Source organism: Capsicum annuum, chromosome 1 (assembly GCF_002878395.1).
Source record: "Capsicum annuum cultivar UCD-10X-F1 chromosome 1, UCD10Xv1.1, whole genome shotgun sequence".
NCBI classification, from domain to species: domain Eukaryota; kingdom Viridiplantae; phylum Streptophyta; class Magnoliopsida; order Solanales; family Solanaceae; genus Capsicum; species Capsicum annuum.
Window position 1 is genome coordinate 52,119,330 of NC_061111.1, and position 15,040 is coordinate 52,134,369.

At 34.5% G+C, this 15,040-nt stretch overlaps 1 pseudogene; it reads left to right on the top strand.

The window, feature by feature from the left end:
- Window positions 1-14,904: 14,904 nt before the first annotated feature.
- LOC124892450 lies at window positions 14,905-15,040 on the top strand (annotated as a pseudogene).

The following is a 15,040-nucleotide window of genomic DNA, read 5'->3' on the forward strand; positions in this document are numbered from 1 at the left end:
ATTTCAAATTCAGATATTAAGTCATGATTTAGCTCATAAGTATTCCATACATCATCTCACCCTTTCCTTAGTATTTCAGCCAAGTCAATATCATTCGTTGACGAATGATTCCAAGGGGGAGATATTATATTACCCTTAGTTTTCATGATCTAAATCTCTCAAAAGATAACCCACGAAGTTAGTTTTCCAACATTTTAAGCCTCGTCTTAATCTAAGGTTGTGGCAACAAGTTATGGAAGATTTCACCAATGGGTTTCTTCAATCTATTGAGCCCAAAAATCCCCTTTTTGGCCTAAAGTATGAATTTCTCCTCTTTTGTTGTAAATATACATGTTCAAGATGAATCAATCTATGATTTTCATCGTAAATCTAAATTCAAGCCATGTGAACATGCATTCTATATAAATTAGGTTATTTCATTCTTTGAATTTCAAGTACCCATGTAATATTCAATGAAATTATGAAATTTTGCATGTTCCCTCATTAATTTACATTCAATCCATGCCAATAGTTCAAACCTATGTGATTCATGCTCCTATATACTTGAAGTATCAAACCCCATATCACGTTTAGTCTATATCATGTTAAATTTTTGAATTTATATGCTAAACCATGTGAACATGATATCCTCCCAAGGTCAATTCATCACAATGTTTGAATGCATGTACCTTAGTCGTTCATTGAAATATATTATGTTTTGGGTTTTGAATTGGGACTTTATGTCACTGATTAAACTGTTGTTATTGAATTTTGTAATCATTCAGTGCTAGCAGATTATGAACACCCAATACCTATGTGTTTATTTACGTTTTAGACCCTCCAAGTAATAAGTTAGTCAACTCATGATTTATAGTTATACTCAGTTTGTTATGACCACGATTAACACTATCAGTTCATATATTTATGATTACTTTAGACAATGTATTTACTATTTTTTTTAAAATATCATGACGTAAGCTTATCAGTTATCATTTCATGTAACAGTTAGTATTTAAGTGTATTTTAGTTGGGAGTAGGATTTCGTATTGAGATGGAAGTTTGGGTTTAGCACATCCTAATTCCTAGAAACTATATGCCACTATAGTTTTAGGGGCCTCGCTAGAGCGTATCCCCCCTTGTCCAATATTGGATTAGTTTAGTGATTACTCCAGTTCAGATTTTACTCCTATGGCAAGGATAGAACAACCCTTCTCAATGTGGGTTAGACAGTAGACTCCATGATAGCTCACATGATTTATGTCGATTATATAATAGCTCCTACAGTTTAGTCAGTCCTTCACTATCTCATTTAAGATTTGCTTGACCATGTGGCCAAATTTCAGTATTTATTCAGTCTGTTTACACATTATTTTAGTTATCTAGATATTAGTTATACAGTTATTCCTATCATGTCAATGCATGCTATACTTAATCTAGTATTCTCAGTTTTCCATGTTTATATTTTTATGTTGACTAGTATTCTCAGTTTTCCATGTTCATATTTTTATGTTGACTATCCATGTATGATCCTCAGCTCAGTTTTACAGCATGTTTAGCTTTAAATGAGGTTTTCATATAGTGATTCATATTTCTGCCACTTCCTAACTTGTAGAATTAATTTTGGCTCATGATTTATAAATATCACTATGAGTTATAATTTTAACGTATCTCTATGTTTTAAGTGTATGTTTCAGTAAATAACTTATATCCTTAATTTTAAAGCATGTTTTAAATATTTCCATGATTTACTGCATGTCTTCATATGCTCAGTATATTCCAATGTACTGACCACATATATGTATTTGTGGCTACATTCCTTCATAATGTAGGTTCCAGATGTAGTCCACAAACTAGGGTTAGACAGTTCTCAACATTCAGCCAGCAAGTGATAAGTTTCCCTATTTCAGGGACTCCAGTCCATTACAATTCATGTGTAGTATTTTTTATTATACATATGTATTGATTAGTGATAGTTGGAGGCATATCCCAGCTATCTATAGTCAGTAGAGTCGAGGCTTCATAAATGGTCAGTCAGAGTTATTTATGTAATTCAAGTTATTTCTTTAGATTTAGCGTATGTACACTATCAATATTTTATTTAATTAGATTTTCTCATGACTATGCTTCCACTCAACAAATTTAACTTTTATTTACATTATAAATCAGTTACTCAAATAGTATGACTATACATGGGTTAGCTTGGGATCACTTATGGTTCTAAGCACTGTGTAACGTCCAGAGGGTAGTCTTGAGGCATTATAAATAGCTACCATTCTAGTATTAGAATGGCCCCTTTTGAGGCATTATAGGGTAGGAGGTGTAGATATCCTATTGGGTGGTTTGAGATTTGTGAGGCAAATAAGTATGGTCTAGACTTGGTTTATCAGGCCATGGAGAAGGTGAAGGTGATATGGGATAAGCTTAAGGCTACCCAAAGTCACCAAAATTCCTATGTGGATATAATACATAGGAACTTGGAGTTTGCGGTCGGCGATAAAGTATTTCAAAAGGTGTCTCCTATGAATGGAGTGATGCGGTTTGGAAAGAAGGAGAAGCTCAGTCGCTGGTATATTGGTCGTTTTATGATTTTGAGAAGTGCTGGAAATGTTGCGTATGAATTGGAGGTGCCTTCTAGTTTGAGCTCTATTCATCCAGTGTTCCATATCTCTATGTTGAGGAACTACGCAGATGATCCTTCTCGGTTACCTTATTCCTTTGCAAGGATTTAGTATTTCATATTCTCTATCTTATGAAGAGATGTCGGTTGAGATCTTAGATCTTTAGGTTTGTCATTTGCTTACCAAGGATGTGGTGTAAGACCCCGTAAAAATCTCATGTCAAAATCAGCTCGTAAAACTCCATGAGATATTCCAACACTTAGGAAAAAATTTTGCTATGTGTTCAAGTTCAACACTTACTCTCATTTTAGACCTCCTAACTTCGGGGATTTATTTGATGACCTTTTCAACCTCTGTTTTTAGATTTTCAAGTTGCGTTGTGATTAGGAAAAACCCTAGTATGTATTGGACACATTCCGGGCGCATTTTGGGCACAGTTCAGTGGCTAACTCACTGGTTAGAAATGCTTCCACATTCTGGGCGCATCTCAGGTAAAAAATTTTAGTCAACTTCAAACTATCATAACTTCATGTATATAATGAACTGTGAGAGATGCAATATATCAATAGAAATATATTTGAGTCTTCTTTTCAATGCAATTGATTTCATCCAATTCAAACATTAAAGTAAAATGTTATGATCAATTTACTTTAGCCTATCAGCCTGAAAACAACAGAGGACAGCTGCATCTTTCTCTCTTTCTCTAGGGGTATTTTACTCTTTCCCACCTCTATATATATATATATATATATATACACAAACATAAGATTCAGCATAATTTAGTAACGTATGCTTGATTTCTCTCAAAATTCATCAAGAATAAAAAGAAGGTTTGCAATTGGGGATTTAATTTCAAGAAATTCTCTCCGTCAATCTTCGTAAAATGAAGAACTAAGGTATGCATAGTATTCATCCATGGATTCCTTTCATTCATGTTGATGATGTTAAATTGAGTTTTGAATTCCATGAGTTATCTCAAGAATAATGAAAACTAATTTATTCTGTAATATTATTCATATGAACTTTATGTTGAGTTCTTGAAATTGCAAGTTGGACATTGATAATCATGTTGCTGGTGTTGAATGATTCCTAAGTTGGGATCTTTATATGAAATCATGAAACTATGTTGAAATATAAGTTGAAATCCATCAATTTGGTGATTTATACTTTGTTAAAATTTTATGATTTCACCTATGCCTAAGTTATGCATGAAAGGTGTTTGATGAAATGTTTAAGAGAAATAAGAAACATGTAGTATGGATTAATATGGCCTAAAAGGTGAATTCATGCCATTGACCTCATGTTTGAATGGCTTACATGCTATTGTTGTATAGTGAATATGTTGTTGGAATGTCATGATGTTAGAGTATGAAATTATGATCTTGATTATATACATTCCTACCATGAACAAGATTACGTTAACCATGTACTTCATGAAATTCTCAACTTATTTTATTATGAATGGTTGATATTGATCATGTATTCAATAATGTCAAGAAGTGTCAGTTTCCTTCTATCGAGTCCTGGGGGTACTTGTACTCGAAAAATATAGTTGTGTGCCTAGAGTCATGCCATGTTTTCACGATACTCTCAGTCAAGCCATGTTCAATAGTCTTCAGTCAGTCTCGTGACTCAGGAAAACTCATGTAAAGGCAGTATCAATTCAGTTTTACTCAGTACCCAGTAATCTACATAATCTCAGTAAGATTTTGTTACTCTATGGAATTCAGTAAATCTCAGTATCAGTACAATTTAGTTCAGTATTCAGTTTAGATATCAGTAAACTCAGTCGGCTAACATAACTCAGTAGTATTTAGTCAGTTAACAGAATACAGTAGTATTTCACTAGTTATCGAAACTCAATACACTCAGTCCATGTTCAGTTCAGTTATACAGAACAATCAGTAACAGTTCAGTTAATTCTAGTATAAACTATGAAATCAGTTCAGTATAATCAGTTCAGTGTCATTCAGTTGGGAGTAGGATTCAGCACCGAGCGAACCCAAGGCTGGGACCTCACCTGCCAATAGAGGGTGTGATTCTTAGAAGTAGTCCTTCCATTCCAGAACTATGTATCCAGGATAGGTTGAGACATCAACACCTATCAGTTGAGGGTAGCTGAGGTGGCTTAACCTGTCTTATGAGGGTACCTACCGTTCTCATTAGAGTACCTGCCAGATGAGGGTCACTCACAGCTTATCCTTACCAGTGGCGCAGTATTCACACCCTTCTAATCAGGGTAGAGATTGGACCCTATCTTAGCTATTATAGTGTATTTGGGGTATGTCAATTAGATTACTACTTCCAATAGTTTCAGTATCAGTCTCAGTAAAATAACTTAGATAATTTTTCAGGATATCAGGACTGTCAGATACAGTCAGCTCAGATACACTACAGAACTCAACTTGTTCCATTAGATTTAGGACTGTCAGATATAGTCATTCATGCTATTAGTTATCAGAACTCATGTTATCAGATATATCAATTATCAAAATTTAGTTATTATTCATGATATGTTATCAGTAAATACATGTCATCAATATTCATACTCAGTAGTTATATTATCACGAGCTCAATTTCAAGACAGTTTTATACGGTCAATCAAATCAGTTCTTCATAATTAGAACTATCGAAAACAATCATTCCTTTATTAGTAATATAGTATCAGTCTCCCAGTATTCAGTAATGCAATATCAGTTCCTCATTTATTAGTGAATTACATATCAATATTAGTAAACTCAGTCATTCAGTATCTTAACATTAGTAAACTCAGTCATTCAGTATCTCAGCATCAATAAACTCATGTTTTCAATATTCAAACTCACTAGGCAATATCACCACGAGTTTAGTTGCAGTTATGTATGTATGTACGTATTCTCACGTTCATATTATTCAGCATTGTTCATGCATATAAAACCCTTTGCATTTATCCTACCTCACTCGTATACTCAGTACATTCAGTCGTACTGATGCATTCGTACTATGGTGATTTATTTGACACTATAGGTATAGAGGCACGAGTTTTAAAGTAGCAGTAGCATTGCAGATTTTAGCAGTCAGTTCTCCTCTTTATTCAAGAACAATATTTTTATTACTTTATTACAGTATTTCAGATTAGTTTTCAGTTCATGGAGTTAATTGGAAACATGTTCCTTTAACTTCTTATTCAGTTCAGTTAGAGGCTTTCGGACTAGATTTCAAATTAGATTTATGTTTTTTTTGGTATTTTTATACCATGTTTTTTTAGATATGTATCAGTACTAAACCTTATGGCCTTACAGTTCATGTTTTCACATATTTTATCAGATATTATGCAGTTTACAGGTATAGATATCAGTCATGGATTAGCTTATGGCCCTTTGGGGTCATGAGCATCGTGTAGAGTTTCGGTTTAGAAAATTGAGGCATTACAAACTTGGTATCAGAGCCTAAGGTTCAACAGTGTCCTAGGAAGTCTGAAAGCTGCATCAAGTAGAGTCTTGTACATGGACGTGTTGTGCACCACACTTATGTGCAGGAGGCTATGAGATGTTTTAGGAATAGTTTCCATTCTTTCATGTCTCAAGATCATGCTATAGTAAGTTTCTCTAAGGAATCCATGTAGATTCACATCAGGCTCCCCTCATGTCAACCTTACCTTACTTTCAAGGTAACAGAAATAGTGATGCTCAAGTCCTAAAGATAGGGCTTTCTCATCAGTCCCTGGAGATAATTATGGGATTTTCCACATGCTCAGACAGTATCCCCTCAGTTCAATGATGTTCCAAAGTTCTACAAATTTTATTTATGATCATAAGAACTCCTTTGTAAACTCAAATCCAATTTTTGATATACCATTAGATCCCTTCTCAAAATCCTAAGACAGCATAGACCTAGAATTTTAAGCATGGACCCAAGATTTTAGTAGTAGATGAGTTGGGATAGTATTATCTAGTCTAATTAGATTATGTATTCATTGAGATAGTTTTACCAAGGTAAATCAGGAGGCTTGAACAGTACAAGCTAGAATTTAAGTTTATTTACTTAAAATTAAGCATGAAGGTGTAGATGTGATATTAGTAGTATATGAGGAAACAGAAGTAGCTGATGTGTTTAGTAGGATGGGTAGGTGTCAAACAGAGTATAAGTATATGATGATAGATCAAGTGACCAAGTCAGACTCTCAGATTCTAGTAGTAGTGCCAGTATGTATAGAAAAGTAGTAAGGGAAGACGATTCCCAACCCATCCTCTTCTTAGTACAAAGATTTGTACTTCAGCTATCACGAAATCCACTCAGGTCTTACATATTAACTCTATGGTCATGAACCACGATCATGCACTTTTCCATAAATCATGTACAGTTTCAGTTCCCAGTATAAAGGATCTCAGTTTACCCTGCAGTACAAATCAATTCCATGAACACGGTTTATGTTCACATATTTTCCATTGAATCGTGTGCTCTTTTAGTTCCCAGCATAGAGAGTCAGATCTAAATCACTCAGTGTCACGAATCATGTTTTACGAATACAAAAAACTCAAAACTTAGGTCATGCAGCTCATAACTCATGTACACGTATCATGATTTATAGTATACTCAACTTTCATGACTCATGTTATGCCCCTACAGATCAGATAAATTCATACCACATCATGTATATCCTCAGTTCAAACTTTTTTGGTAAATCCATGCTTAGCTACCTCATATTAGTCAGTCATTCCCTTCTCGTATGCATAATACTCTATGGTCTCAGTCCAGCTATTCAGACTAAGTACAATTCAGTCTTTCATACCCAGTATTCAGTTACAAATTATTTAGTTAATCAGATAAGTTAGTATATTTATGCACTCGTAATTATCTAAGTTCATGAATCATGTCTCAGTTTTAGATCCCAGCTATTAAGTCACAATTCTATTCATAAGTTCCTTGTACACTACCTTAGTTTTCCTTAGTATCTCAGCTAATTCAGTATTTTTCAAGGGACTTAGAGTCCCAAGGGGGAGATACCTTATATCCCCCCGACCTTATATGACATAAACATGCCACTTTCTTTTCTATAGATGAATCCAGATGGAGGGAGGGTTACTTATAAGCTGACCCTTTAGGTCCAAATTTCAGTCGTAATCTATGTTTTTAATGGCTCAGTCTAGCCCATGATACTCTGTCCATGTCACGCATTACATACTCAGTTCAACTCATGAATCATGTTCCAAACTTAGTTATGTTCTCATGTTTTCGCTCATGCATATTGAGTGATTAATCTCAGACATTGGTATTTTTAGTTCAATGTAACAGTCTTCCTTGAGCTTACTCAATCTCATGTTCAGATTTCAGTACCATAATTAGTAGCATTACCACTGCATGTTCAGTCATATATTTATGATTCAGCTCAATCATGTATCCACGCATCAGATATGTGTGTTCATATTATAAATACTTTCAGCCATGCATTCACGTATCACATCAATCATATAATCATGTATCATATATCCATGGACTCAGCTTATCAGTTATGCATCAGATATGCATTCTCATTTTGAGAAAAGTTAGTTCATTAGAACACTCAGTCCTTCATTCATAAATCAGTTATGCATGCATTAGAAATGCATGTTCAGTATGATATATTCAGCTTATCAGTCATGTCAGCCATGAAATCATATTCAGTAGTTCATGCTCAGTACTCATGTCAATTGTCTTTTCTCCCCCCTCAGTCAATCTCATTCAAGGATGAATGTTTCCAAGGGAGAGATATTGTAAGACCACATAAAAATTTCATGTCAAATTCAACTCGTAAAGCTCCATGAGAGATTCCAACACTTAAAAAAAAAAATTTAAGTGTTCAAGTTCAACACTTACTCTCATTTTATATCTCCTAACTTCAGGGATTTATTTGATGACCTTCCCAACCTCCGTTTTTAGATTTTCAAGTTACGTTGAGAGGGAAAAGTCCCTAGTATATATTGGACACATTTTGGGTGCATTTTGTGCGCATTTCAGTGGCTAACTCACTGGTTTGAAATGCGCCTGCATTCCGGGCACATTTCAGGTCAAAAATTTCATTCAACTTCAAACTATCATAACTTCCTGTCTACAATGAAATGTGAGATCTCCTATATATAAATAGAAATATATTTGAGTCTTTTTTCAAATGCAGTTGGTTTCATCCAATTTGAAAATTGGAGTAAAACGTTATGGCCAATTTACTTCAGCCTATCAGCCTAAAAACAACAGAGGACAGCTGCATCTTTCTCTCTTTCTCTAAGGTTATTTTAGTCTTTCCCACCTCTATATATATATATACACAAACATGATATTCAGTATAATTTAGCAACATATGCTTGATTTCTCTCAAAATTCATTAAGAACAAAAAGAGGATTTGCAATTGGGGTTTAATTTCAAGAAATTCTCTCCGTCGATCTTCTTAAAATGAAGAACTAATGTATGCATAGTGTTCATTCATGGATTCCCTTCTCCATGAAGCTCAATAATTAAGTTTTAAGTTATATATCATGAATATTTTATGGTGGGATGATTATTTTCATGTTGATGATGTTAAATTGAGTTTTTAATTCAATGAGTTATCTCAAGAATCATGAAAACTAATTTATTTTGTAATATTATTCATATGAACTTTATGTTGAGTTCTTGAAATTGCAAGTTGGACGTTGATGATCATGTTATTGGTGTTGAATGATTCCTAAGTTGGGATCTTTATATGAAATCGTGAAACTATGTTGAAATAGAAGTTGAATTCCATGAATTTTGTGATTTATACTTTGTGAAAATTTTATAATTTCACCTATGCCTAAGTTGTGCATGAAAGGTTTTTGATTAAATGTTTAAGATAAACAAGAAACATGTAGTATGGATTAATATGTCCTAAAAGGTGAATTCATGCCATTAACCTCATTCTTAAAAGGCTTACATGCTATTGTTGTACAATGAATATGTTGTTGGAATGTCATGATGTTAGAGTATAAAATTATGATCTTGATTATATACATTCCTACCATGAACAAGATTACGTTAACCATGTACTTCATGAAATCCCCAACTTATTTTATTATGAATGGTTGATATTGATCATGTATTCAATAATGTCAAGAAGTGTCAGTTTGCTTCTATTGAGTCCTGGGGGCACTTGTACCCTAGAAATATAGTTGTGTTCCTAGATCCACGTCATATTTTCACGATACTCTCAGTCAAGCCATGTTTAGTAGACTTTAGTCAGTCTCATGACTCAGGAAAACTCATGTAAAGGCAGTATCAGTTCAGTTTTACTCAGTACTCAGTAATGTACATAATCTCAGTAATATTTTGTTACTCTATAGAATTAAGTAAATCTCAGTATCAGTACAATTTAGTTCAATATTCAGTTTAGACATCAGTAAACTCAGTTAACTAACAGAATTCAGTAGTATTCCACTAGTCATCGGAACTCAATAAACTCAGTCCATGTTCAGTTCAGTTAAACAAAATAATAAGAAATAGTTCAGTTAATTCTAGTATGAACTAGGAAATTATTTCAGTATAATCAGTTCAGTGTCATTCAGTTGGGAGTAGGATTCAGCACCGAGCGAACCCAAGGATGGGAACTCACCTGCCAGTAGAGGGTGTGATTCTTAGAAGCAGTCCTTGCATTCCAGAACTATGTATCCATGATAGGTTAAGACATCAATACCTATCACTTGAGGGTAGATGAGGTGGAATAACCCGACAGATGAGGGTTCCCACCGTTCTCATTAGAGTACCTGCCTAATGAGGGTCACTTATAGCTTGTCCTTACTAGTGACGCGGTATTGACACCCTTCTAATCAGGGCAGAGATTGGACCCTGGTATAGCTATTATAGCATATTTTGGGCATGTTAGTTAGATAACTACTTCCCACAGTTTCAGTATCAATGTCAGTAAAAGAACATAGATAATTCTTCAGGATATCAGGACTATTAGATGCAGCCAACTCAGATACAGTACGAAACTCAGCTAGTTCCATCAGATTAGGATTGTCAGATACAGTCATTTATGCTATCAATTATCAGAACTCTTGTTATCAGATATATCAGTTATCAGAATTCAGTTATCATTCATGATATGTTATTAGTAAATACAGGTTATCTGTATTCATACTCAGTAGTCAGGACTGTTATATACGATCAATCAAATCAGTTTTTCATAATCAAATCTATCAGAAACAATCATTCCTTTGTCACTAATATAGTATCAGTCTCTTAGTAATTAGTAATACAGTATCAGTTCTTCATTTATTAGTGAATTATATATCAATATCTGTAAACTCAGTTATTTAGTATCTCAATATCAGTAAATTCAGTCATTCTGTATCTCAGCATCAGTAAACTCATATTGTTAGTATTCAGACCCTGTAGTCAGTATCACTACGAGTTTAGTTATAGTTACATATGTATATATGTATTCTCACGTTCATATCAGTCAGCATTGTTCATACATATAAAACCCTTTATATTTAGCCTACCTCACTCGTATACTCAGTACATTCAGTCATACTGATGCATTCACGTTATGGTGTTTTATTTGACATCATAGGTACAGAGGCACGAGTTTCAGAACATTAGTAGCATTACAGATTTTAGCAGTCAGTGCTCCTCTTCATTCGAAGACAATATTATTATTACTTTATTACAGTATTTCAGATTATTTTTTTAGTTCATGGAGTTAGTTGGAGACATGTTCCTTCAACTCCTTATTTAGTTCAGTTAGAGGCTTTTGAACTAGATGTCAGATTAGATGTTTAGAATTCAGTATTTAGGTTTCTTTTTGGTATTATTATACCATGTTTTTTCAGATATGTATCAGTGTTGAACCTTATGGCCTTAAAGTTTATGTTTTTGCATATTTTATGAGATATTATGCAGTTTACAAGTACAGATATCAGTCATAGGTTAGTTTGTGGTCCTTCGGGGTCATGAGCACCGTGTAGCATTTATGTTCAGAAAATTGAGGTGTTACATGTGTCCTGGGTAAAAGTTCTGTGGAGGAACCATAGGGTGGAAGAAGCTACTTGGGAAGTGGAAGAGGACATAAAGTCCAAGTATCCACACTTGTTTTTCGATTAAGATATTCGTGCTTAATGTATGTGTTCTTTATAATATCTTTATTTTTTTTGCTTTGATTGAAGGGAAGGTTGATTTTCCATTTTTTTTTTCTAACTTGTTTAAAGGTTAATTTGATGTGCATCGATATGTAAATCGTGCTTATGCTTGCCTTTATCTGTCATTCGAGTACAAATAATCCAAGTAGGGAGAATTAAAACACCTAAGGTTTTGGTCAGTAGAAATTTCCTGGATTTTTGGCTTCTGGACATCATACAACTTGGGGTACTCCTCGTGTGATGTGGTACAGTTTGGTTGGTATTGGTTTTATATTTAACAGTGTGGGTTGGTTGGTTTTTGTCCAAGGTATGGTTGGGTCATATTGTTCCTAACTTAGGGTACGAGTGGTATGTTGTCAATCGTATGTTTCCTTATGTTTAACATCCTCTATTCTACCTAAGGTACAGTTTTGGGATACGGTTTGGCCATGGTGATAGTATGTTGGACAGTGTTAGGGTCCAAGGAGAGGCTTAGGGTACGAGATGAGGGTACCACTCATACCCTATAGGGTTTGGGGAGGGTGGTCGTACCTTTCTACAGTAAATTTATACAATTTATATTTGCAGTAATCTGGACATTTCCCCTCTTAACCACTTAAGACCCCACGATTTAAAACACCTTTTGAGGCTTATTAACCTATTTACAATTAATCAAACACTCTTAAACACTCTTAAAATCTCTCAAAGCTGTTGGGTTAAGAAAAAGCTAGGGTTTCTTTAATACAATCAATTTGGGGTTACAAGGGTGGTTTCTCTTCAGCTTTTTCTCAATCTAAGGCATGTTACTCCTCCATCATTTTTAGTTCCAATTAAAGGCATGTTTTATGAATTGTTTTCATTGCATAAAGATATATTACTCCTCCATCATTTTTAGTTTCAATTAAAGGTGTGTTTTATGAATTGTTTTCATGGCATAAATTGTGATAATGTATGAGTTTTGAATTATACTTTGGCGTTTTTGGTTATAATGGTTGGTTATGTATTTCCCATATCTTTTACTTTTGGTTTTCAAATTATGATGGTAGGTCGAACATGTTGTTGCATGGGATTGGTTGATTTATACTTGGTTTCGACTTTGGAAATTATATGCCCCCAATGTGTTTGGTAAAATGCCTATGAGAATACTTTTGTCACATTATTGAACTTTTATTGAAACTATTGCATGGTATAACTTAGTAATGAAACTTAAAATTGTTTGGATGATTTTAAATGGTTAGATGTAAATGTCTTGGTAGTCATGGTTTGTTTAATTTAAAGTCTTGTGGGGTACAAGGGAATCCCTCAAGCAAACTAAGCAATGAACATACTTGCAGGGTACATGGGAATCCCCCAAGTAAACTTAATAATGTAATCTATGGGTACATGGAAATTTTTTCTTCTTAAAAGGTTATCTAAGGACATTGCTTGCAAGCTATAGTCGATAAGACAATACCACTTCTTACAGCCTTGGTTAACAATAAATGGAATGTTAGATTTATTTTGTGATAATAGTTTTAATTGGGCAAATGGCGGGGTGTGATAGATAATTATGAAGGTGTAAGTCCAATGGATGGGCACTAGAAACTCATATTTGCCGACATGAGGATTGGTCATGAAGACTATATACTATACTTATGGGAAACACGGGAATCCCCAAGTTACACTGGTATATATATATCATGGAGAACAAAGTGTACATGGGAATCCCCTACTCCTATGTTATCTCCGGTTCGTGCGCTACATGCATCGGGGCTCGTTCAGGGGGCAACAATGGACCCATATAGTCTGTGGGTGGTTCTAGGATGGTTACGCTACACATACTCAGGTTAATGATTTTAAAAGCATGCTAAACCCGGTTCCCTTTCTCGGTATGGATTATATATAGGTATGTATGTATGTATGTATGTATGTATGTATGGTTGTGTATGCATATGGTTGTTTACTTAATTTTAAAGGTTGGCATTATTTTATCCTTATCTTGAGTGCATGCTAGTGTTCACTCGCTAACCTGTCTTGGGGCATTATATGCCCACGCGATGCAGGAACCGTACATTCCTCTCTTTCTGCTTAGTGATCGAATTTGGGATAAGTTGTATTGGATTAAAGTGGTGAGTTTTCATACTCCAGAAGGCTCCATTTCATGTCATGGATTTTTTTTCATACTTTGGTCATTTTATAGACTATGGTTTTGGCTATGATCGGGCGCATGTCCCGACCGAATATTGTGTTTTTTTGTGTTAGAGGCTTTGTGGGACTACTATGGGTTGGTATGGGCGGTTTCGATATTGGTGCAGCCTTGGCATTAGTATTGGTATTGGGGCTGACACCAGCTAACTGAATTTGATTTATGATTGTTCCATTTTGTTTTAGATTATATATATATATATATATATATATATATATATATATATATATATATACCTAACACGACGAGGCACTGGTTCGGGTCTGTCAATTATTTTTCTGTTCTGCATATCAATGCATTCCACGTATTTTCTGGCCCCAAATGCTACATCATTTTATGATGTAGGTTCATATACACATTCTCATGTTTCTATGTAACATTAGAATTCATTCCGGACAATTTCTACATAGGTGAGCCTTCCATTCTCTAGAAGGCCTAGTTGATTCCAACGTCAGACTTCGTGTCATTATTTTATGGTATTTTGTTGTGGCCATGTCCCAGCTTAGATGCTTTCTTGTATTTCTGATGTTAGAGGCTCCATAGACCTATGTTACGTCTTTTCAAATGTTTTGGATCTTACTTAGTCGTTCTAAAATCCTCCTAAATTGTCGTATTCAGGCTATCATATTTATAAATGAACTTTTGTTTCTGCAACTACGTTCATAATTTTCTAAGTGTTTTTATTTTGCATTTATTGAATGAATTCTCATGATGTAAGCTAAGTGATTCTCTCAGACCAGTGATGGTTTGGGAGCCTGTAATGTTTGGGGTGTAGTCTTGGATCGTGACACTAGTCTTCTCCTATATTTTTGGAAAAGTTTGTTTTCATAGCTCGATCCTTTATCTTCTTGTCACATGAAAATAACTTTATGAGTTACTTCGAGACTTTTCTTGTGTGTATTTATTGCTTAAAGAAGCTAAAGACATTTGGTGGTAAATGAGAAAGTTTGTACCAAATCTTCCTAGTTTTCCCACATTGTCAGTTAAATAAAATTCTTTTTGTATTTATATAGTAACATAACTTGATTAAAATTTGTGTTCGTGGAAAGAAGAGATGGGTGGCATCTCCCATTCTACCCCAACAGGGACAGAAACAACCTTCGGGCATTACCTGTGATCAGACACAACCGGTTAAGGCTACCCTCTTTGGTGGATCTAACCCTATTTTTTT